Genomic DNA, 27,118 nt, shown 5'->3' on the forward strand with positions numbered 1-27,118 from the left:
TTTTAAATCAGCCCTCCTTTCTGACTTCCAGAATAAGAGCAGTTCTGACAGATTAGTGTTATTACAGGAGTAGGCCTGAGAATCGAGATTATTTCCACTGTATTTGTATTCCGTTTGAGTCAAGGTACAATGACTACAACATGCAGAGGAATTCTTTCCACCACGTACCTGAGTGCTCTCATTTACAATGTCATGGAAACTTGCATTAGTATGGACTTCAGCATCCACTTTAAACTCTTTACAGATACTTCCTTTGCTTTTTTTTAAACTGGACATTTAAAAATAAAAAAATGTGAAACAATGCATCAGGTTTTGAATTTGGTAGTGTAAGGCAGGTGATATTGATTCAATTAAGGAACGTAATAATTGTGATTCTGGTCTACATCAAATGCATCTACTTCTGGGGAGACGCCGCTGCACCTTGAAATAAAACTTGAATCTGCATGGAAGGTCACAGTTTGAGTCTTGAGTGCATGTTTGGGCCATTGATGGCTGCATACTGGTGATTGAAACATTTATTATAATGAAAATGTTAGACTTTATTGTTGATACCAAAAGAGGAGGTTTGCAAAAATTGCAATTCAGTCTGACCTTGAATAAATCTATCAGCTAATACAGTTGGCACTAGCCATAGGAACATTATGCAGGAAGAGGCGGTGTAAGAAGGGATTGCAAGATTCTGAAGACAGAATGAATGAGTGGGGTTTAAGTAGAAAGCTTTCAAAAGAGCCAAATAGCTGCATCTTTTAAAGTACAGTCCTCTAAAATGGTGGACAAAAGTCTTTATAAGCTGTGTAAACTTTGTCTCAAATATACGTGAATGCAAAAATGTCTATAGGCATGGGAACAGGAAACAGGTTGTACAGGGAATGCTGGGACTGAACAGAGGCCAAAATGGAAATATGCTCAAGGAGGCTGAATTATTAAATTAATATTTCACATCACCCTGCACCAAGGTAGGATGTGCTGCTGGATTCCCAGCAAAAGAACATGTAATTCACATGTTGGACTAAAAATTGATAGAAGTTTACTGCACTTAAATTAGATAAATAGTCTTGTGTTGAATATATCCCAGGTTCCTATCGCGAATGAGGGAGGAAATTGAAGAGACCTTGGCCATAATTTTTCAAATGTATTGGAGTTAAGGGGGGGGAGTCCCTTTTGAGAAAAGGTATAGGAATAAAATGACTGAGATTTGAGGAGGAAAATATAATATATGGTACAGATGGGCTTCCAAAAAGATATTTGATAATGTGCCATATAGGAAGCTTGTCATCAGGTTTGAAGCTATGGTTGCAGCTGCATGAACGACAATCGAATAAATATCAGGAAACAGAAAATATGCATGAAAAGTTGTTTATCTGACTCTTGGTCGGTCCTTTAGGTTTAGGACTGGGATCAGAACTTCTTTGTAATGCATATTAATGAATTATACTTGGATAGAGAGACATAATGTCCAAATTTTCAGATGACATGAAATTTGGAGTTAGTGAACTGCGAGGGGATCAGGGAGACATGAACAGGTGGATGCATAGGTGACATACTGTTGAGGAGGAGTCTAGAATGTTGAAGAAAAAGAAGTGATAATATAAACCATTGGGCAGAATTTCCAAACAAGCACAAGAAATGAGCCCTGGAGTATACCTACATAGTCTGTTGAAATGGCAAGACAGGTTGAGAAAACAGTTAAGTACAACATGCAAGAATCTGGGTTTTAAAAAAAGAGGCACATAGTAGAAGAGTTAGGAATGAACCTCCCCGAAATATCTATTTGGCCACAACTAGACTATTTTGTATAGTTCTGGGTTTCACACTTTAATAAAGTTGTAATGGTTTGAGCGATGGTGCAAGAAGAGGTTTATTTAGATCATTCCAGGGCTTCAGTTTTGTAGATTGATTGTACTGACAGTGGTTCATGAAACAAAGAAGGTTTCAAAGGGGTCTGATAAAGGTATAAATAGAGATGGATAAGAGGAAAATATTGTCATTGGCAGAAAGGTTGGCAAGAGAACTGAAAGTGGTATGAGGATCGATTACTTAATGCAGTCAACAGTTACAATCTGGAGTGCACTGCCAGGAGAAGCAGTGGAGGTTACCTTAATTGTACTGAAAAGAGATCTGGTAAAGAAATAATTTGTTTGGAATTTGGGATGAGGGTTAGGAGTTTCCAGCTGAATTGTTCTTCATTGAAGACAGTATAAATTTCTTCCTGTAATCATTCTGTGAAATGCAAATTATTTTAGGCATGGCATTCTCCACAGCCTTGGCATCCAAATGAATCAATTTACTGCCTCAGGAACAGCAGGCATATCTGCCATTGTAAATGCAGAAAAGCTTTGGAAGTTCACAGTCCATTTGCTGGATTTTATGAAGTGTTCAGTTTTAAAGTGCAAACCAAAAAATCCCTGATGTGCAGAAGTTTGGGACTTCAGCATTTCTGCTAGAGTCCTGAATTTCACACAGATATGGAGGTTTCATGTACAACTGATAGCATTTCTATAAAGATTAAAGATGAAGATGAAAATTAACTATTTGTTATATGTACATTGAACATACTGTGAAATCCGTCATTTGTGTCATTGACCATCACACTCTGAGGATTTGCTGGGGACAGTCTACGGGTATTGCTATACTTCCAGTGCCAGCATAGAATGCCCACAAGTTACTAACCGAAATCTGTACATCTTCAGAATGTGAGAGGAAACTGGACCACCTGAAGGAAACCCACGTGGTCATGGGGGGAGAATGTGGATACGTACTCATCTATGAGTATCTTTATAAAGTTCATGTCAATCGTGGTGTATTCATTCAGATCCTCGGGATAAATCCTTGATCATGGTCTAGTCCACCAACTCGAAATAATCCCGTAGCCACTCTTCTGCCTCCCATGACTGCCACCTTGTTGATCTTTACTCTGGTGCCTTGCTCCTTAGTCTATACAGGTAGAAGGAGGATAGCCAGATGATCACATTAACTGAAATTAGGTTGAGGGATTGAAGGCATTCTTGATGGTAGTGTGGCAATGGTCAAGTGTGTTGAGTGTTCTGGTGTTGCAGGTGATGTGCTGATGTTAGTTGGGTAAAGATTTCTTCATGCTAGCTTGATTGAAGTCCCTGGCACATCCATTTCTGATGATGGACTATTGAAGCCTTGTCCCTGAAGTAGCTGAATAAAGCTTTGACCATTGTTAAAGCTATATTTTCAAGGTTTAACTTTTAACTTACCGTAGATGTCGGATTATAAGCCGCTACTTTTTCCCCACATTTTGAACAGCTTTGAACACTGCGGCCTTTACTACGGTGCGGCTAATACATGATTTGTTTTCATGCCGCCAAAAACATTTTGCCTCGTAACAGTAGACCAATAAAATTGATGAGTAGTTCACAGAGGTCCAATGAAATTGTACGATAAATCAAGCGCACTTTCACAATTAAATTATTGTAAATCAGTCATTTGTACTCACCCTCATCAACATGGAAAACACTCGAAGAAAAGCATTGTGCTGCCTTTATGGCAGTTATTTAGTTTATAATATTTTCGCTTAGTAATTCATTTTCTAGTTAAAGTTAGAAGTGTTTTAACTATATTTGTTTTCTGTACTACATCGCGGGATGCTATGAAGTCACACCCGGTTTCGCCGCGTCTTGTGGGAAAAATACCGGTTTGCGATAAACGGGAAGGAGGGGGGCGAGCGCATTACGCGAGCGGCATTAGATCTGAGCGAACGCTGCTTTTAAGTTAAAGGCGATCAATAACTTTTCCTGGTAGGCTGCAGTATATATATTTTTTACCAGTCGTTAGGAGATATTGGAATGTTGTTCAGTAAAAAAGTATACGCAACGTATATTTAAAAGTAGCCGTGTTACAGGCACGGTTCAAAAAAAAGCATTTGCAATATGTATTTGTTTATGTTACCATATGGATTTAATTAAAAGTTAAAAAATCCTCACGTGTAATATCTTTCTGTGTAAATATCTCATATTACAACGTGGGACACCTGCGGCCGAAAATCCGGTGCGGCTTGTACAAGTACAAAATTGATTTTCTTTCTAAAATTAGAGCCAGCGGCTTTTAATCAGGTGCGCTCTGTAGTGCGAAATCTACGGTAACCTTTTTTCACCTTTGTTTTAACATGATCATATATATTACAGATAAGAATACCACTGTATAAGCCTGTGCAAATGCTATCCAGGTAAAGATAAAAATGGCTTCAGAAACCTATGGCAGTCAGGAAATTTGAATAATCCACAATTATATTTTAAGTTACTCTGACCTCTGCTTTTAGTGCTGCTCCAACAATGCCCAATATAAACTCAGGGAACTGCTTCTCATCTATCAATGTGGCAAACTAAGGGGCAACTCTTTCACACAGAAGGTAATGGGTATATAGAGTGAACTGCCAAAGGAAGCTGTTGAGCTGGGTACAATTATAATGTTTAAAAGACAGACACACAGATAGAAAAACGTTTGGAGGTATATGGGGTAAATGAAAGCAAATTGACTAGCTCAGATTGACATCATGGTTGACGTGGATGCATTTGGCCGAAGGATCTGTTTCTCCACTAGGTAACTGTATGACTCTATAATTCAACAATTTCATACAACCAGCTGTTCAGATTATGCTGTCATTTGGCAGGTACTGATGTAACGTCATCAGCATGTGATGCTAAGTTTGTTTTTCTCTCTCTACGAGTGCTGCCTGATTTGTTGAGCAGTTCCACAATTCTCTGTTTATATTTTGGCATTTTAACATCTGCAGAATTTGGAATTTCATAACTCTTACATTTTTAAATCTTTACACAGCTTTCTGTTATCTCCTTATATTTACATCTCCTCAGATGGATTCATTTCTGATTAACAAGCCCTTATCCTTGCTCAGCAGGCGGCATCCCTACATGTGCCTTGTAATTTTTCTTGTCTCCATTCTATTGTAGATAATCTCTTCATTTTAAGTTGCAGTGAAAGACTAGAGGGAGCATACCTGATTTCTCATTTTTCATAGTTCCAACAAAGTTTCTTTGATATGAAATATCTAATCAGATCAAAAAAGAATGTAAATAATCAGCAAGTCAAGCAGTGTCAGTGGAGAGAGAAATTCCACATTCATAGCTTTTCAACTGAATTGTAATGAATAGTCATGATGGAAACATTATAAATTTATATCCCCCTCTACGTATAGTGTCTGGACGGCTGAATAGTTCTATTTTGTTTTTACTTCAGGTTGCCAGCATCTGCATTTATTTTTCCATTCTGATTTTAATTCTTGTATGCCTATTCCTAGAACTGTTTGTTGACATTTTCATCACTATACATCAAAGCACTTAGTCACAGAACAACATTTCTAAAAATTACACCCCTCAGGAGGTTTTGAGTGGAGCCAGCCCATAATGCTCAGAATTTTCTTCATAATGTTGTCTATCTCAATCCTTTGTCAGAGAGGAGAGTGGAGAGTGTACCACTGATTTTTTTTAAAAAGCTGAGCTATACTAGATAGTGGGTGAAGCTAAGATGGGATTTGTAATTATGTGCGTGGGCTGAGGTTATGTACAAAATGTGGAGCTTTTAAGGGAGCTGCCACAAAACTCCTGGGAGCAAGGTAGTGTAGTGGTTAGTACAACGCTTTACAGTACAGGCGACCTGGGATCAATTCTCACTGCTACCTGTTAGGAGTTAGTGCATTCTGCCCATGACGGCTCTGAGTGCTCCAGTTATCTCCCACAGTCCACAGTTGATAGCTTAATTGGTCATTGTAAATAGTCCTGTGATTAGGCTGGGATTAAATCGGGATTACTGGGCGGGTGGCCCGGAGGGTCTTATTCTGCTCTGTATCCCAATAAATAAATACATACCATTGTTTTGGCAGTCGGCACTTCCTAGAGGAGTTGCAAAAACGTACAGATTTTAGCAAATTCTCTGTGTCATTTTGTTCCTCTCTGTGGACATGAATGTATTAATTTTAGTCAATTATAATTCCAGATGTCACAACTGCCCACTGATGGGGCAAGTACTCACTGAGTGTTAAGATGCTGGTCTATCTCATATGCATTGTCATTCATTCATTTCTCATTCATCCTCTTGATCCCTTACCCTGTTGGTATTGGAACGGTTTGTTTTTGTAATATGTGCCAAATAAAATATAAAACGTACCATAAGTAGTAAATTTGTAGGGTCAAGAGTCCATCTTGTACTAGGGAACCCTTCACTACTCTTATAACAACATGGTGGAAGCTATCCTTGAGTTGGTGGTATGTTCTCTCAAAGAGAAGAGAGGTGGGTGAGGTTATGCAGGCTGTTTCACTGAAGTATGGACAAGTAATTCTTTATGTATCTGTGAATGTATATATGTATATGTTATTTATTTATTATTGCAGTGTACTACGGCTGCAAAACTGCAAATTTCACGACATATGTCAGTGATTTAAATAAAATATCTGATTTCGGCTCTCATGGAGTCCATAAAGATGAGGCTAGTTTCTGTGACGTGCTGAGCTGTGTCAACAACTCTCTGCAGTTTCATGTGGTCGTGAGCAGAGCAATTCCCATACCAAGCCATGATGCATCCAGATAAGACGCCTTGTATAGTGCATTGATAAAAATTGGTTAGTTGATGGGGACATAGCAAATTATTTTTAGCTTCTTGAGGAAGTAGAGGCATTGGTGAGCTTTTTTCACTTTGATGACAACATGGACCAAGACTTGACTATTGGTGATGTTCACTCCTAGGAACTTGAAACTTTCAATCCTTTCAGCTCCATCCTTTGATGTGGACAGGAGCATGTGCATTACCCCTCTTCATGAAGTCAATGATTATCTCTTTTGGTTTGCTGACATTGAGGACAAAGTTGTTGTCATGATACCATGCTCTCTACCTCCTTCCTGTACTCCGATTCATCTTTATTTGAGATACGGCCCATTATGGTGGTATCATCTGCAAACTTGCAGATGGAGTTAGAGAACACACATGCACAGATATCTTGCCCCAACAAGTAGGTGCAAACACTTTCCAACAAATTGGAGTATGCTTACTTACACTCCTAATGTGAGAATACAGGGTCAAGGGGCTCTCTATAGCTGTTCCAATTTAGATTCTGGGCCCAGGGCTCAGTGCCACATCGGATGAGGCATGTAATTGCTGAACTGACATTGTAGTAGAAGAGTTGGTAAATTCCTTTTTGATCACCATTGTTAAGGTTATATATTGGAGTTATTACTTAAGGCAGTTCCCTAGGTTTGATTCTTTGTAATGATAAACATCACACTGAAAGATAGTGAATTGTGATCATTCATTCGATGTTGTCGATATTACTGTTGTCTCCCTTGCTTGCTTGGCCTCATTTCTGATATAGCCAATTGCTTTGCTGCAAACCCATGGGAAAATGTTATCCCACCAGGGAGAAAATTATATGAGCATGTTATTAGCGATTTAAGTGGTTAAATCTCTTCACTTACACTGACTACAAACAAATAAATATTTTACTGGTAAATCTAGTATGAGAACTGGCTTTACCTGAATAGTATTATTACCAGGAAGTATTTTAATTTTGGGCAATGTAATTAATCCATGATCACGCAGTGGAATGTCAGGATTTACATCATATTCAGAAAATGGTACAAAGACTTTCCAGAGAACTGAGATAATGTTCAGTAAATGGTGTCCCTTGAGTATTGTGATTTTATTTTTAAATTTTAAATGGCAGATGATATTTGAACATTGAAAGGTTGTTTACCTCTCATATTACATTTGTTGTTGTGAAGTCATCGTGCCACTGACAGCAGCCTCACAGGAAGTGTGTTATTGCTGCAATACTGCAATTTTTGTTCTTAGTTTAAAAACATCTAAATGAAACAGCAATTATGTGAAATCAGTGCAGTCATGGTCACAGCTGCTGTCCTTAACTCTTTGTGAACTTGCTGTTGCACCTGCATAATTAACCAGTTACAAGCTGTCAGCTTTGGTTCATTGATAGCCCATGAGGCAAGATCGTGCCAACACAACAGCTACCGCACCTCCAAATGTTGTGCAGCTCTTTGCAGCCAGAAGTGATCATTGGGGGCAGTCATCCTCTCGTGAATACTTCGGGGTGCTCGCTCAGTAAAACCAGTCTCCTCAGCAGGTCACGTTATTCCTCCTCACCGCGCATTGGGCAACAACCTTAGCATTTTGTCTTTTTTTTAATGAGACCAAGTTGCTAGCTTAACGCTCAACCCAGCACAAATGGAAAGTGCGTAAGGAGCCAGCAGGGTTCAAACCTGTAAATACTCACCTCGAAGTCAGGTGCAGATGCCACTACACCACCAGCCGGCTTTAGCAGGTCATGTGGTTGAATGTTCTGTCGATTTTTCTACTTTCTTTCTTTCTTCCATTCACTAGAATTAATGCACGTGTCTGAGAGAGCAGGCTGCTGTTATATATCTGCAGTGTCCAGGGAACTGTCTGCACCAGTGACTTGACCAGTGGGCTCATGTATTGACCACGATCATGGTCTCCTTGTACTAATAGTGATCAGAGGGCTGTGTATGCTAACAGTTTAACAGATGGATCCTCTACATCAAAATTGAACAATAAGCCGCCTTTATCAAGCATTTGCCTGCTTTTGGTAACCAGTTAAAGGCTGGTGTCATTGGTGACTCACCGGCAGGCTCTCTGCATCAATAGTTTGTCATGATAAATGTTAAAGGCAGTATAACTATGTTAAGAGACATTCAAGTTCATTGTTGATGGGATTATTCAGCATGGAAGTAGGCCCTTTGGCTGTTGCTAATTAACTGCAGCACATGATAGAACACACTGTTTGTTGCCTAACAACAATATTAGATTATTCACTATTAGTCATGCAACTTCGAGACTTATTACATAGAAATAAGAAGACCCATTAGGACTTGAATTTCACAACTGTTTTAATTACTTTCATAGCTTCCAAAACACACTACCTGCATTCAGATATTATACACTCCTGCCAACCCCTGGCAGGGTTTGATCTCACCCAGTTCTTCTGTTACCTGATTTAGGGTTTCTTCAGTAGCTGGTCTCTGAAGTCATTGGTGCTTGTCATAGGTTTTTATAGCATGAAAACAGGCCCTTCTGATCAACTGGTCCCTGCTATTCAACATGTTCGATCCAAGTTACCCCCATTTGCTAGGATTTAGCCCATAACCTCCAAAACTTTTCCAATCCATATACTGTCCAACTGTCATTTAAAAGTTGTTATTTAATCTGCATCAGCTACTTCCTCTGGCAGATCATTATAGATTATATGAAGAGATTGTCCCTCAAGTTCCTGATAAATCTTTCCCTTCTCACCTTAACCCAGGTCCTCTGGTTCTTGATTATCCAGAAAGCAAAGCAACTTTTTATACATTTATTTACATACCTTCCAAATATTCCCTCAGCTACAAGTATACTCCTTTGGATACTGTTGGTGGGAATGACCTATCAGAGCACAGCAGTGTCAGCGGACTGTGGCTGGCTCTGAGGCTCTGCTGGGAAGGGTAAAGTCAGACAGGGTAATGGTAATAGGAGACTCAATAGTTAGAGGAATGAGAAGACAGGATGGTATGTTGCATCTCAGTTGCTAGGGTCCAGGATGTCTTAGAGTTGAGGCAGAAAATTCTGAAGCGGGAGGGTGAGCAGTCAGAGGTCATGGTGCACACAGCATTAAATGACGTGGGTAGAAAGGGGGAAGAGGTCCTGCACAGTGAGTATAAGAAGTTAGAAAAGAGGCAGAAGAGAAGGATCTCCAAGGTAGTGATTTCTGCATTACTTCCAGTACTTCGTGCTAATCAGGGCAGAAATAGGATGATAGTACAGATGAATGAATGGCTGAGGGAGTAATACAGGGGGCAGGGTTTAAAATTTCTGGATCATTTGGATTTCTTCTAGGAAAGGTATGACTTGTACTTGAGGAATGACAGGCAGATAATAGAGCAAAATTGCAGTCAGTGGGATGATTTAGAGTGTAACATGTGCCCAAAATTGAAAAGTGTGGTGATGAATGCAGTACTGATGATGGTATATTTGAATTCATGCAGTATGCAGAAAATGGTAGATAGTCTTGTAGCGCAGTTAGGATTTTCAGGTATAACATTGTGGGCATCACTGAGTCGTGGATGGGAGCTTAACTTTCAAGGATACTCAATGTATCAAAAGGACAGGCAGGTAGGCAGAGGGGGTGGGTAAAAAATAAAATCAAATCCTTAGAAAGAGGTGACATAGGATCCGAAGATGTAGGATCCTTGTGAATAGATTTAAGAAACTGCAAGGGTAAAAATATCCTGAAGGGATTAATATACAGACATCCAAATATTAGCCAGGATGTGGCATTTAAATTACAATGGCAGACAGAACAGATATGTAATAAGGGCAATGTTACAATAATCACCGGGGATTTCAATATGAAGATAGATTGGGACAACAGGTTGGTGCTGGATCCCAAAAGAGGGAATTTGTAGAGTGCCTACAAGATAGCTTGTGGTTGGACCCACTATGGGAAAGGCATTTTTGGATTGGGGGAATTCGATTTGATTAGGGAGCTTAAGGTAAAGGAACCCTTCGGAGACAGTGATCATGATAGAATTCACCCTGCACTTTGAGAGGGAGAAGATAGAGTCAGATGTATCAGTTTTATAGTGTAGTAAAAGGAATTATAGAGGCATCAGAGAGGAGCTGACCAAAGTTGATTGGAAGGGGACATGAGCAGGGATGATGGCAGAACAGTAATGGCTGGAGTTTCTGTGGGGAATTCGGAAGGTGCAGGATAGATACTGTACATCCCAAAGATGAAGAAGTATTCTAAAGGGAGAATGAGGCGATTATGGGTGGCAAAGGAAGGCAAATACAACATAAAAGCAAAAGAGAGGGCATATAATAAAGCAAAAATTACTGGGAAGAAAAAGCTATAAGGAGGGAAAAGATGAAATATGAAGGTAAGCTAGCCAATAATATAAAAGACGATACCAGAAGTTTTTTATATATATTGTATGACGTGTAAAAGAGAGACAAGTTGTGGATATCGGACCGCTGGACAATGATGCTAGAGAGATAGTAATGGGTGACAAAGAAATGGCAGATGAGCTTAATAAGTATTTTGTGTTAGTTCTCGCTGTGGAAGACACTAGCAGTATGCCAAAAATTCGAGAATGTCAAGGACCAGAAGGGAATGTAGTTGCTATTGTTTAGGCGAAGGTGCTTAGGAAAGGGAAACATCTGAAGAATCGAGAGGTGTTCTCTCACTGTGCTTCCTTTGCTCTAGATTTCCAGCGTCTCTTTCTAGTCAGCAAAGTGTCCTCCCTGAGCCTAATGGGATACTTGACATTTCTGTGGTTACTACAAGCCCAACGTATCCATGCTAAACAATGTGCTCACATTTGTGCATTCTTTGGCCTATAGCCCTCTTATATGTGTTTCCAGAAAGAGAAGAGTTTAAAGAATAGAGTATCACAGAAGAATTGGCCTGTGGTTAAGGGAAGGTGATTCTTTAGCTTTTTCTGTTCCAATATTCATTGAATTGGGCTTGATTTTTCTTAAGTCAAAGACAATTACCACTTTTGATAAAATGAGCAGTTCAAAACTGATTTTAGACTTTAAATATTTAGATTCCAGTAATCCATTTAAATCTCTACAGGCCATCACAAGTAGTTATCTGACACATACGGCAATGGTCAACAGATATTCGTTTAGTTGTCCTTAAAAGACTTGAGCAACTGTCTGAGCATCCAGTTCTTTTGTACTGTTGATACCTGTTATTTTTGTTAAAACTCTTTGTTTGTTATTTTGAGATAATTTAAAGGTCATGAAACATTCAGCTTCTGCAGAATAATGCTGTAAACATAGCTAGTTTGGAACTGGTTATACTGGTGCTGTTGGCACAGTGCCAGTCACAAGATCACATGGCTTTAAAATCAAGTTCTGAGTCAGATGAACCTACAAGGATTGTGATTTGCATTAACTAATAGCACCATCTGGTGAAGAAAGCTCTTCATTTTAATATACAGTAAAATTCTGTTAACCCAATACACTTCGTTGGTGCTTGACTGCCAGATTTTATGGACTATTGGATGTTCCAATACGACTATCCCAACACACTTGTAAGTCACTCTTTTTTTAGATGTACAAGGGATACTATAATTCATTAGTACAATGGAAGGAAATTCACAACTCACTTCATTTACCTTGGAGCAGCTCACATTGTTTTCCATCGCTACTCCTAAGTCAGACAATAGTACAACAAACAGTAGTACAATAAACTTTCCAGTAAACCTAATCAGCTTCACGGGAGTGAGGAAAATGGAATTCTTTTTGAATTTCAAGGAAAGAAAGGAAGTGAGGAACTGGCATGCATCAAGGGAACGTAAGAACTGAGGCTCACTGAGTTCCAAGAAATGCAGGCCATGGGTCCTGGTGATTTGAAAGGGACAGCAGGAAATGGAATCTTAGTGTGCTTAAAAGAAGAGCTAGAAATAGGGCCCAGATGAATTTCAAGCACAGGAATATTTACCTGGCGAGAAACATGCCAAACTTTCAGGATTTCTAAATAATCAAATAATAACAGCAGATTTTAATGTATTTGGCTTTGGTAAATATGCATTTAATGATCTGTTTGTGTGAGAGAGTTAATGTACAAATAAAGAACTAAAAATCTGTTACTTACAGGTCTGAGGCCAGCTCGTATTTTTATTAATGAAGTGAGTGGTTATAGGTTTGCTTACATATAAATAAAGGAAGGTGCCTGTGTTTTATGTATAAAATCAAGGAGCCAATATTATTGTTACACATGGGAAAATATTGACATTACTATTTATCTGTTGATTAGCAGCCACAGTATGTCGTTCATACTCATAAGCTCTTCCTCTGAGCTCTTGGCCCCAACTGCCAGGTTGTTCCGACTTTGTCCTCTCACAAATTGCACCTGCACACTCTGAATTATTTTGTGATCAGTCAGCTGAAAATGAAAAATTACTGAACGGGACAGACTTTCCTTTGGTCTTCGCTGTTGGAAGCACCAGGTCGGCAGAAATATGTAACACGATGCCTTGATGCTAGAATAGAATGTTTTTGTCTGTTTAAACAAAACAGAATGACTATGCCCCTGATGCTTCTCAGGTGAAATCAATAGCTTCCATTCAAATATTGCTCCACTTTTCACTTGGAATGTGTAGCCATAGCTATGTTTCCTCAGCTGGTCTTAAAGACCATCAGGGGATCAGTATTTAGTCCTGCATTGGAAGGATATTTAGATAAATTGTACAAGGGATATTATAATTCATTAGTACAATGGAAGGAAATTCGCAACTCACTTCATTTACCTTGGAGCAGCTCACCTTGTTTTCCATCGCTACTCTAAGTCAGACAATTGTATAATCACAAGAAAATCCAAGTAACACGCAAAATGCTGGAGGAACTCAGCAGGCCAAGCAGCTATGGAAAAGAGTAAACAGTCGATATTTTGAGCCGAGACCCTTCAACAGGACTAGAGAAAAGGATGATTCAGAGCAAGAAGGTTGGGGTAGGGGAGGAAGAAGTACAAGGTTGTAGGTGATAGGTGAAACTGGGAGGGGGAGGGGTGAATTAAAGAATTTGGAAGTTGATTGATGAAAGATAAAGGGCTGGAGAAAGAGGAATCTGTTAGGAGAGGGTAGAAGGTAATGGAAGAAGGGGGAGTAGGAGGAGGTGAGGTGCAGGTAAGGAGATGAAGTGAGAGAGGATAAAGGAAATGGTGATGGAGGGCGCATATTAATCTTCTGGATTAGCCTCGCATGAGGAACTCTGTAAAATCCATGTAGACAACATCCACTGCCCTACTCTCATCAATGTCAGCATAATGGTTATAGAGGACACAAAGAAGCTGGTCGAGGGCTGAGCACTCTCATCTCTTGCCTCCTTCAATAGCCTGAGGCCACCTTAATATTCACTAGGAGGCCGAACAGTTTCTCCTCCTGTACTTCTAAGTGCATTTAGACCCTCAGCACTGATCTCCTGGTTCTCTATATCCGTTTCCTCGGTAAATACTGAAGCAAAGTACTCATTAAGTACCTCACTCACATTCTCAGCAACCAAGCAAATGTTTCTCCCTTTATCCTTGAGTGGTCCACACTCTCCCTCATTATTCTCTTACTCTTGGTGTATGTATAGAATACCTTGGGATTCACCTTAGTCCTACTTGCCAAGGACTTTTCATGGCCCTTCATGGCTTTCCCAATTCCCTTAGTTCTCTTTTGGTTTCTTTATATTCATGTGCTTAGTTTGGTTCTAACTTCTGAAGCTTTACATACTTCTCCTTTTTCTTCTTGACTAAATTCACCACCTCTCTGGACATTCAAGGTTCTCTTATCTTTCCAATCCCGTCCTTCCTTCTATAGGAACATACTTTTCCTGTACTCTATGCAATTGATCTTTAAACACCCTCCACATGTCTGATGTGGACTTGCCAGAGGAAAGATGTTCCCAATTAACTCTTCTTAGTTCCTGCCTAATGCCCTCGTAATTTGCCCTACTCCAATTTAAAACTCTCCCACAAGGACCATTCTTATCCTTATCTGTAGCTATCCTGAAAGTTAAGGAGTTGTAGTCACTGTTCACCCACTGAAACGTCAAGTCACCTGGCCAGGCTCATTACCCAACACCAAGTCCAGTACGGCCCCTCCTCTCGTTAGACTATCCACATATTGATTTAAGAAACCCACTGGATAGCCTTAACAAATTCTGCCCATCTAAACCTCTTGCACTAAGAAGATCCCAGCTTGTATTAGGAAAGTTGAAATTTCCCATGACAACAACATTTTTACATATTTCCATAATCTGATTACATATCTGTTCCTCAATGTCCGGGTGGCTATTAGGGGTTGTGTAGTACAATCCCATCAGTATGTTGCACCCTTCCTCTTCTTGAGTTCCACCCAAATGAACCACTCCATTATGTCTCCTCTGAGTGCAGCTGTGATACTGTCCCTGATTAGTAGAGCAATTCCACCCTCTCTTTTACCTGGTATATTAGTCACCCATTCTTGCCCCTCTCTCAACCAAGTTTCAGTAATGGCTACAACATCATAATTCCATGTATTGATCCATGCTCTCACCCTTACCCATAATACTCATAATACTCCTACTACATCTTCTGCACCCTCTCTAAAACCTTGACATCCTTTCTATAATGAGATGACCAGAAGTGTATGCAATACTTCAGATGTGGCCTAACTCAAGTTTTATAAAACTGCAGCATAATTTCCTGATTTTTAAACTCAGTAGCTTGACTAATAAAGGCGAACATGACGAATACCTTCTTAACCACCCTATCAACTTGTGTAGCTACTTTCAGGGAGCTATGAACTTGGACACCCAAGATCACTGTGTTCATCAACATTGTTAAAGGTCTTGCTGTTAACAGTGTACTGTCTCTGCATTTGAGCTATCTAGGTGCAACATTTCACATTTGGGTAGATTAGCTCCATTTGCCATTTCTCCACCCATATCTTCAACCGATCTATATCTTGCTGTATTCTTCGCCTATCTTCTATGCTATCCATAACAGCACCAATCTTCATATTATCTGCAAACTTACTAATTCACCCATCCACATTTTCCTCCACATCATTTATATACATCACAAACAGCAGATGTTCCAGTACAGATCCCTGCAGATCACCATTAATCACAGACCTCCAGCTAGGATAAGTTCCTTCGGCCAATTCACCATTGATCCTGTACATCTTAATCTTCTGGATGAGCCTCCCATGAGGGACCTTGTCAAACACCTTACTAAAATCCACGTAGACACCACCTTCATTAACTGCTTTCATCAGTCACCCTCATCACCTCTTCAAAATACTCAATCAAGTTAGTAAGACAGAACCTGATCTGCACAAAACCATGCTTGGTCCTACTTAGGCCATGGTTTTCCACATGCTCATAAATCCTATCCCTAAGCATTCTCTCGAGTATCTTCCATACCACTGATGTGAGACTTGCCGGTTTATAGCTTCCAAAATTATCCCCGAATAATAGAATAGCATTAGCTACTCACCAGTTCTCCAGCTACTCAGCTATGAGTGGATATTGGTCAAGGCCCCAGCAATCTCATCTCTTGCCTCGCTCAATAACCTTGGGTTAATACCTGCAGGGTCAACCCACAGAAGGCTGCTGGACCAGACAACATCCCTGGTAGAGTGCTCAGAGGATGTGCAGACCAGCTAGCAGATGTTCTCACTGACATCTTCAACATCTTCCTGAGCAGCGCCACCATTCCAATGTGCTTCAAGGCCGCCACCATCGTCCCCGTGCCGAAGAAGTCTTCAGTGTCCTGCCTAAATGACTATCATCCCATTGCACTTACATCCATCATCATGAAGTGTTTCGAGAGGCTCATCATGAGGCATATCAAGACCCTGCTGCCCCCCTCACTGGACCCACTGCAGTTTGTGTACCGTCACAACCGCTCAATAGATGACGCCATTGCCACCACCCTCCACCTGGCCCTAACCCACCTGGACAAAAAAGACACACACGTTCGGATGCTGTTCATAGACTTCAGTTCAGCATTCAACACAATCATCCCTCAGAAACTTATTGGAAAGCTGAGCCTATTGGGCCTGAACACCTCCCTCTGCAACTGGATCCTAGACTTCCTGACTGGGAGATCTCAGTCAGTCTGGATAAGGAGCAGCATCTTCAACACCATCACACTGAGCACAGGGACTCCCCAGGGTTGCGTGCTCAGTCCACTGCTGTTCACTCTGCTGACCCACGACTGTGCTGCAACACACAGCTCGAACCATATCATCAAGTTTGCTGATGACACCACCATGGTGGGTCTCATCAGCAAGAACAATGAGTCAGCTTACAGAGGAGGTGCAGCGGCTAATGGACTGGTGCAGAGCCAACAACCTGTCTCTTAATGTGAACAAAGCAAAAGAGATGATTGTTGACTTCAGGAGGGCACGGAGCGACCACTCCCCGCTGAACATCGACGGCTCCTCAGTAGAGATCGTAAAGAGCACCATATTTCTTGGTGTTCACCTGACGGAGAATCTCACCTGGTCCCTCAACACCAGCTCCATAGCAAAGAAAGCCCAGCAGCGTCTCTACTTTTTGTGAAGGCTGAGGAGAGTCCATCTCCCACCCCCCATCCTCATCACATTCTACAGGGGTTGTATTGAGAGCGTCCTGAGCAACTGCATCACTGCCTAGTTCGGAAATTGCACCATCTCGGATCGCAAGACCCTGCAGCGGATAGTGAGGTCAGCTGAGAAGATCATCGGGGTCTCTCTTCCCGCCATCAAGGACATTTACACTACACACTGCATCCGCAAAGGAAACAGCATTATGAAGGACCCCAAGCACCCCTCATACAATCTCTTCTCCCTCCTGCTGTCTGGGAAAAGGCTCCGAAGCATTCGGACTCTTACGACTAGACTATATAACAGTTTCTTCCCCCAAGCTATTAGACTCCACGATACCTGAAGCCTGGACTGACACCTTGCCCTACTGTCCTGTTTATTATTTATTGTAATGCTGGCACTGTTCTTGTGCACTTTATGCAGTCCAGTGTAGGTCTGTAGTCTAGTATAGCTTTCTCTGTGTTTTATTTTATTACGTAGTTCAGTCTCGTTTTTTTGTACTGTGTCATGTAAACCATGGTCCTGAAAAAGTCTCATTTTTACTATGCACTGTACCAGCAGTTATGGTCGAAATGACAATAAAAGTTGACTTGACTTGACTATATCCCATCAGGCCCTGGGGACTTATCCATCTCAATACTCTTTAAGAGGCATAACAATCCTCCATATCATTCTCCTTGGTAAATACTGATGTAAAGTATTCATTTAGGACCTCACCCACATCTTCTGCATCTAAGCAAATGATCCCCTCCCCTCCCCCCTTTTATCCTGAGTGGTCCTGCCCTCTCCCCCTTTATCCTCTTGCTCTTAATGTATGCATTGAATACCATGGGAGTGTCTCTAATCCTTCTTTAAACTTTACGTACTTTTTCTTTTTGATCAAAGTCATTACTTCTCTCAACATCCAAAGTTCTCTTACCTTGTCATCCTTGTCCTTCCTTCTGACTGGAACATACCTGTCCTGTAGTCTGTGTAATTGGTTTTCAAACACTCTCCACACCCTCCGAAAGGCGTTCACTTGGCCAGGCTCATCACCCAACACCAGGTCCAGTACTACCCCTCTTCTTGTTGGACCTGTATATTGATTTAAGAAACCCTTCCAGATGCACCTGTCTCAGTCCTGCCCCAGCTAAACCTCTGGCACTTGGAAGGTCCCAGTTTATATTAGGAAAGTTGAATTTCCCCATGATAACAATGCTATTGCTTTTACACCTGTCCTTAATCTGCCTCATTGTTCCAGTGGCCTTTGAGAAGGGGGTGGTCTGTAGTACAGTTCAATCAGATTGATTGCACCCTTCCTATTTTTGAGTTCTACCCATGATGACTCAGTGGCTGAACCCTCCATTTTGTCTCCTCTGAGTGCAGCAGTGATATTGTCCCTGATTAATAGTGCAATTCCTTTCCCTCCTCTTTTTCCTCCCTGTCTATCTTTAGTAGAACATCAAATCCCTGGGATATTAAGTACCAATTTCTGTTCCTCACTCAACCAAGTCTCTGTAATGGCCACAACATCATAGTTCCATGTTCTAAGTTTATCACCGTTAATCGTAATACTCCCAGCATTAAAATACACACACTTCAAACCATCTTTCCCATTATGCCTATTATTTTGCTCCTGCCAGTAGGTGTTTTACTGGCCCTGACATCTACCATCCTCTCCATGCCTCCACTTTCTGGCCTGGCACTCTGGTTCTCACCCCACTGCTGAACTAGTTTAACCCCCTCAGGTAGCACTAGCGAACATCCCAGCCAGCATATCGGTTCTCCTCCAGTTCAGGTGCAACTCATCCCTCTTGTACAGGTCACATCTGACCCAGAAAAAATTGTAATAATCCAAGAACCTGGAACTCCCTGCACCAGTTCCTCAGCCACTCATTCATCTGTACTATCAACCTGTTCTTGCCCTGAGTAGCATGTAGCTCCCAGGGATTGCAACCTTGGAGGTCCTGGTATTCAATCCCTTTGCTAACTCCCTGTACTCATTGTGCAGGGCCTCTTCCACCTTTCTACCTATGTCATTAGTGCCAATGTGCACCACGACTTCTGGCTGCTTACCCTCCCTCTTGAGAATATTCTGCAGCTGCTCTGAGACTACAGAGTGTTTTGTTAATGATTCGCCCGTTATTTTCTAGCTTATTCTTGCTACTCTTCTTAAATAAAAGTGCTATACTTGTTGACCTCCAGGCATTTGGTACTGCATCTTTGGTCAGCAAAGATTTAAATGTTTCTGTCACATATAGACTGCAAGCAGCAACTCGAAGACAAAACCAGTTTTTTAAAAGTGGAAACGTGAGTTCAGGGCTAATGTGTTCCTGTAAAGGTAAAGGGCAAAGATGGCAACTCCAGGGAACCTGGATGTCAAGGGATGTCACGGATTTGTTTTAGAGCTAGAAAGGAACCATATGGAGTATAGAATCCTGAAAATGGGGAGTTCCTTCAGAAGTAAACGGTGTGTAGATGCCTCAGAAAGAAATTAGGAGGGCAAAGAGGAACAACAGAATATCATTGGCAGATGAGATTATGGAAAACCCCAAGGCATCTTATAAGAAAATAAAGAGCAAGAAGGGGCCCAGTAGAGACCAGAGAACAAATCTATCATGGAACCATAAGTTGATGGCAAAGTCCAAGATGAAACCATTTCATCTGTATTGAGCAAGGACAGAGGTTCCCAACCTTTTTTATGCTGTGGACCAATACCATTAAGCAAGGGGTCTGTGGATGCCAGGTTGGGAACCCCTGAACAAGGATAAGGGCATTGTAGTCGGAATGTCAGTAGGGGCAGAAATTTTGCAGCACTTAAGATTAAAATTAGTGAGTGTAAAGATGAATAAATCCCCAGGCTCTGATGAGATATATCTCTGGATGCCATGAGAGGCATGGAAAGAGGTTGCAGGGATTTGAGATTTTTAAATATATTTGAAATCATCCAGTCCCCAATTCAAAGTTCAGCTCCTACCAAATGCTGTTCAGCCACTTGAGTTGTATTGATAAGATATACAGTATGTTAGCTTATTATTCTGCTGATAAGGGCCAGAGCTGTCTCTATTTCCTGAGGAGACTGAGGTCCTTTAACATCTACCGGACGATGCTGAGGATGTTCTACAAGTCTGTGGTGGCCAGTGCTATCATGTTTGCTGTTGTGTGCTGGGGCAGCAGACACCAACAGAATCAACAAACTCATTCGTAAGGCCAGTGATGTTGTGGGGGTGGAACTGGACTCTCTGACGGTGGTGTCTGAAAAGAGGATGCTGTCCAAGTTGCGTGCCATCTTGGACAATGTCTCCCATCCACTCCATAATGTACTGGTTAGGCACAGGAGTACATTCAGCCAGAGACTCATTCCACCGAGATGTAACACTGAGCGTCATAGGAAGTCATTCCTGCCTGTGGCCATCAAACTTTACAACTCCTCCCTCAGAGTGTCAGACACCCTGAGCCAATAGGCTGGTCCTGGACTAATTTCCACTTGGAATAATTTACTTATTATTTAATTATTTATGGTTTTATATTGCTATATTTCTACACTATTCTTGGTTGGTGCAACTGTAACAAAACCCAATTTCCCTTGGGATCAATAAAGTAATTCTGTCTGTCTGTCATAAAAGCAACATGCTCATCCCTGTTCACAGAACAGAGGCATGAGGAATGAAGATCTGTAGCTCAAGCAAGAACCTGTTGAATATGTGATGTCCAGCAGGTGGCAGTGTAGTAAAATGAAAGCTGAAATTTAAACAGCAGCTGGAGAAAAAGACTCCAATATCATGCAAATTACACAGTTGCTATGTAATACGCTGTGTGCCAAACTTTTTTCATGTGTAGTAAACCTTTCAGAATCTTCCTGCTGCTGCTTGTAAGAACTTTGTACGTTCTCCCTGTGACTGTGTGGGCTTCCTCTGGGTGCAGGTGCTCCAATTTTATCCTGCATTTCAAAGATGTACGGACAAGGACGTTGGTCAGTCTAGGCTTGTTGGGCCAGAAGAGCCTGTTACTGTACTGTATATATAAAAAAAATAAAAATAAAAAAATAAATCTGCTATCTAACTGTTCAGAAATCCTTTCGGTTTGATATGTAGTTCGACAATTGATGTTTCTACCATTCCCTTTGATCTCAGTAGGGCCCCCATTTCCCACAATCTCCTTAAATTTGCTACAGTTCTTTATACCTAAGCTCAAGAGGGCCCTGTTTCCTTTGCTCCCTTTAAATTCAGCATTGTCCTGTTTTCCAAAACTTACTGTGTTCATTAGAATGGTTATAATAAATGTTATTATAACCGTTTTAAAAATGTGAATTAAAGGCATGATTGAATATAGTGGGAATAATATCCAAAGGCTTTGTCCCTATCAGTAGCGAGGCAACATTTCCCCTCATTTGCAGCCACAGAAACAACTCTTTGCCCTATAACAATGATAGAATCCACTCGCTTTCGGTCTTACTTCTATACTACATGGCTCTCTGTGGTGATGTAAATTGGGCTCTTCCTGCCATCATCACAATAGTATCCAATTTTCAGGCTAGACAAAAATGCATTGCTATGGTACTGAGGGAGGATATTCTAAAAGGGTTCTCAAAGGAGGTTATATGGGTAGAGATTAGGAATAAATACAGTGTTGTCACTTTGCTAGCAGTGTATTACAGACCAACTGACAGTCAACAAGTGATAAAGGAGCAGTTGTGCAGGCAGAAGTTAGTGAGATGTGAGAACACTTGGACTTCAACTTACCAAATATTAACTGGGGTTACTTTAGTGTAAGAGGCTTGGAATTTTTGAGGTATGACCAGGAGAATAAGTAAGTAGACACCTATCTTCTGGTATCTTTTCTACATTCCTGGAGAGTATGTAGACAACCAGCAAGGGATAGAGCATTACTGGACCTTGTTTGGCAGAACATAACTGGTCAGATGGAGGGAGTGTCAGTGCAGGATGCATTTTAGTTAGTGACTGTAACTCCAAATATTTCAAAGTGCTTCTGGAAAAAGGTAGGGATAGAATGGGAATACAAATATTAAATTGGGGAAGGCAAGTCTGTCTGGCTGCATTATGGCCTGGTATGGGAGCACCAATACCTTTGAATGGAAAGCCCTACAAAAGTTAGTGGATTCGGCCCTATACATCATGGATAAAACCCTCCTAACCATTGAGCACATCTACATGAAACACTGGATAGGAAAGCAGCATCCATCGTCAGTATCCACCATCCAGGCCACACACACTTCTCTCTGCTGCCACCAGGTAGAAGATAAAACGCCTCAGGTCTCACGCCATCAGGTTCAAGAACAGTTACTATCCCTCTACTGTCAGGATCTTGAACAAAAGAGGATAATAACTACACTCACCTATTGATATGTTCCCACAATCAATGATCTCACTTTAAGGACTCTCTATCTTGTTATTTCATGCTCTTGTTATTTATTGCTATTAATTTATATTTGCATTTGTCTTCTGTGCTCTTCTTCTTTCATTGATCCTGTTTATAGTTGTTATTCTATAGATTTGCTGAATATGTCCACAGGAAAGAGAATCTCATGGTTATATGTAGTGAGATGTCTGTACTCTGATAATAAATTTTACTCTATTTTTACTTTAAAACAAGGTGAAACCTAGATTCAAAGCATCTATTTGCAAATAATTCTACACGTTCACAGTGGGAAGTGTTCAAATGAAAAATAGTGAGAGGTCAATATGAGGATGCAAGCCAAGGGTAACAAGTATAAGCAATCATTAATATAAAGGGATTTCAAGAGGTAGATAAAGAGATGAAGCATTTAGCAAGTATAGAGAACTAAATATGAGGGAGCTCCATTAAGAGTATAAAAAGTGTAGGGTGACGTTCAGAAAGGAAATTAGGAAGGCAAAGAAGAGTCATAAGGTATCACTGACAAACAGGATTAAAGTAAATTTGAAGGCATTTTTTTAAAGTACATTAAGAGCAAAAGAATAATCAGGGAAACAGTAGAGCCATTAGGGACAGCAGGGGCAACGTGTGTGGAACCAAAAGCTATAGATGAGCTCCTAAATGAATACTTTTCATCAGCATTCACGAAGGAAACAGACTTTGTAATTGGAGAACTCAGTAAAGGGGAAGGTGAGAGGTTAGTGCAAGTATTCATAAATAAAGAGGGGCTGCTTGATGCCTTAGCAGGATTAAAGGTCAGTAATTCCTCTGGGCTGGCTGAGATTCATCTCAAGTGGTTGTGGGAAGCAAGGAAAGTGATTGCTGCAGCTTTGGCTGAGATATTTAAATCTTCGCTGGACCCAACTGAGATACTAGATGATTGGAAGGCATCAAATATTGTGCCCAAGGCAGCAGGCAAAAGCCTGGTAATTACAGGCGCATGGGCTTAACGTCAGTAGAGGGAAATTTTGGAAAAAAAAGTTCTGAAGGACATGATAAGTTCTTGCATATCTGAATGATTATTTATCAGAATTAGCCAGTATGGCTTTTTTAAGGGTAGATCTCGTCTGACCAATCCGATTGAATTTTTTTAAGGAGGTAATAAAATGTGTTAATGATGGCAGTGCAGTAGATATGGTTAACATGACTTCTTCAAAGTCCCCCATTAGAGACTGGTCTAAAAGGTAAGGGTCCAAGAAGTCCAGGTCAAGTTGGAAAATTGGATGTAAAACTGGCTGGGTAATCAGAAGCAGATACTGGTGATAGTATTGTTTTGTGATTGGTTACCAGCGATCAGTGGTGTTCATCTTCCTGTTTGCAGTGCCTGGGAATGAATTAGTTGTAGGAGGCATGATCACTAATGCAGAAAACACAAAGATTGGTGACAGTACTGAGGTTCTATACAGGGTGAAATTTATAAGTTTGTGAAATAGGCTCAGAAATGGCAGATAGCATCAAAATAAGGTACTTGCATATGTTATGAAATTTGTGGCAGCAGTACATATAAAATTACTATAAGTTGTAATGGGAAAAATATCCAAAAAATTAGCGCAAAAAGAGAAGAGAGTGAGATAGTGTCCTTGGGTTCATGGACCATTCAGAAATCTGATGGTGGAGAGGAAGAAGCTGGTCCTAAGTATTCTGTCTCTTGTACCTCCTACCTGATGGTAGTAATGCGAAGAGGGCATGTCCTGGATGGTGAGGGTCATTAATGTAGGATGCTATCTTCTTGAGGCATCACCTTATTACGATGGGGAATTTTATCTCATAAATGTGAGGTGATGCATTTTGCATCTTGGATGTCATGCGGCCCAAGGGAGTGCTGAGGGTCATTAAAAGGGTAGATAGGATACTATCCTTCAGTGGTCAGGACATTGAATAGAAGAGCAGGGAATTTATGTTACTACTTTTTTAAACATTGGTCAAACTTCATTTGGAGTACTGCGTGCAGTTCTAGTCTCCAAACTAGAGGTAAGATGTAATTGCACTGGAAAAGATGCAAAGGAAATTAATCAGGATGTTTCGTGGTATGGAGTGTTTCGTTTTTAAGAGAGATTTGAGGGAGAAGGTCTGTTCTCCTCAGACCAGAGGAGTTAATCTGGGTCACGTTTGCAGTATATAAAAGTGAGGGATATCAATAGGGTAGATTAGGGAACTACTCCTCTCATCAAAGGTATATAAATCTACAGGATATTCATTTAAGATAAAGAGCAAGATCTGAGTGGGATGATTTTCCTGGAACACATTGCCTGGTAGAAAGCTGGAAGCAGACTGAGGCCATTAAGAAATGTCTAGGTGAGCACTTAAATCACCATGGCAATAGGCCTTCTATAGTTTGGAAGACAGTATGGGCACCCACTGGTTGGCATGGATGCAATCTGCTAAATAGCCCTTTTGAAATAGCAGTATGGGTTAAAGAGCCAAGTAGCACACTGCTGCTGCTATTTGGATGTTGTTGTTTAGAATACAAATTGATCCCAAGTATTATTTATATTTGTTGGCGGCCATAGCCTCAAGTAAACACTGGAATTACCTTGCTTTCAGAAGGGATCCATGTATTCATTGTATGAATATATGACTGGGAATGTTTGCATATTTCTAATGTATTCCTGTATTTTGCTGAAAACATGCAATCAGAGTACACTCTCCCCACTGCTTTAAACATCCACATTTAAAACAAGTGATAACCATTGATAATTCATATTGATGCCAGTTTCAGCAGTTATAAGTGCAGACATTTCACCACTTACTTCAGATGAAAATGGCTGCGATTATTGGCTGTTCCAGCCATGTTGCACAGAATGCAAGAATAAAGAGGAAGAAATGGCGTATGGCAGTGTACTTGCTTAGAATAGGATCTCTTCATTTGACCAGCTCTGCTTTGTTTTGACCATGACAGTTCTGATATAAGAACCATTATTGGCAACCAGTTAATGCTTGAACAATATGCAATACAATGAAGAGTCTTGGAACAGGTGAATTCAGATCAGTTCTGCCATTCTATTTAATCATCTCTGATTTATTGTTGTTTTCCGCACCTTGTTGTGCATTGGGACACAACCTTACAGTTCCTTTAGCATTTATCTGTTTTTTACGAGGCCAAGTTGCTAGCTCGACACTCAACCCAGGATGGATGGAAAGCATGCAAGGAGCCGGCCGGATTTGAACCTGGGACTGCTCGACTCGAAGTCTGGTGCAGGTGCCACTATACCACCAGCTAGCTTCTGATCTGTGACCTCACTCTGATATTCCCCATAATTAATTCTTTTGGTTAACAGTAATTTATCAATCTGATTTAAATTTAATGATTGACCAGAAGTGGTTGTCATTGGCAGATGAGAATTCCAAATTTATGCTGCCTTTATTTAATACCCCTGACAGTCCTGGAGCTAGACTCAATAGATAGTAGTGGTTTCTCTTTGAGCAACCAAAAAACCCAACCATTAAGCACAGCCACCACTTGATTGCACTGCACCAAAGTATGTGGGTGCTGGATTGGCCTCTACAGGCATTTGAGGACCCACAAATAGGCAGCTCCTTAGGAGATCACCATATTCGACTCAAGTGATTTGCACCGCAGCTAGTTTCTCTTTATCCTTCCAATTAAGTTCTCTTCAAGTCTTGGAAACTTTGATCAAATCAGACATATAAATTTCAGAGAATACTAGCCCAGTTTGTATACTGTTTCCTTGTAATTTACCCCATGGAGTACAGGTGTTGGGGGGGGGGGGCAAGATCTCAGAGTAATCCACTCTAGTTTGGTTGGGGCATAAACTTTGTATTTTAGTCCTCCATATGTAAAAATACAGTATTATACTAACCCTTTTTATTGTATTTTGCACCTGTCTGACATTTTGATCTTTTTATCTGGAACTCTATCTGTTGTACTGCATTGATATGTTCATTTTAGATACAAAGTGAATGAATTCTCACATTGAAATGCATTTGCCATATTTTCTTTCATTCGCTCAGTCTTTTGATATCACCCTGTAATTTAATGCTTCTAATTACAAAAACACGAATCTTGCTCGTCAGCAAATACGAACATGTGGTTCTCTATCTCTGTGTTTAAGACTTTAATAACTAGTTGCAGCAACCCCAATATCTGTCAGATGCAATAAACAAACCTTGACAATACTTTAGCTCAACATTCTTATTTCCTGTTGCTCCTAGCCAGATCACTAATTTGCCTTCAATTTCACGAACTACTTTTACTTTAATATTAATTTAATGAGGCTTTATCAAATTATTTCTGTGTGTCCATTTAAAAACAAGCCTTCATATTTCCTTGACTGTTACTTATCTCAAAATAATTCAACCAACTTCAAGGCATGACTTTCCTTTCTCATGTTGGCTGCCTTTAATTATGGGAGTTTTTAAATTGTTCAGTCAATGCATATTTAATCCTTGATTTCACTGATTTCAGCAGTAGTTATAGACTCTTAGTTGCCCTTTCATCTATCTTAAATAATTGAGTGATGTGCAACTGTCAAATTAAAAGGAATGGAAGATTATTTTGATTGATTTTAAGTCAAGTGCAATAATTCCACCAGTTCCTTTCAATATTCCTGACTTGAGGACCATCTAATCCTGGAGCTTCCCATTTCTCAGTGCT

At 40.5% G+C, this 27,118-nt stretch overlaps 1 protein-coding gene across 8 annotated transcripts in view; it reads left to right on the forward strand.

Annotated features, from left to right (window-relative positions):
* The window catches only part of yeats2 (YEATS domain containing 2), a 155,311-nt gene that overhangs the window by 74,916 nt on the left and 53,277 nt on the right, over positions 1-27,118 (forward strand). The window lies entirely within an intron of this gene.

Source organism: Hemitrygon akajei, chromosome 3 (assembly GCF_048418815.1).
Source record: "Hemitrygon akajei chromosome 3, sHemAka1.3, whole genome shotgun sequence".
Classification (NCBI taxonomy): domain Eukaryota; kingdom Metazoa; phylum Chordata; class Chondrichthyes; order Myliobatiformes; family Dasyatidae; genus Hemitrygon; species Hemitrygon akajei.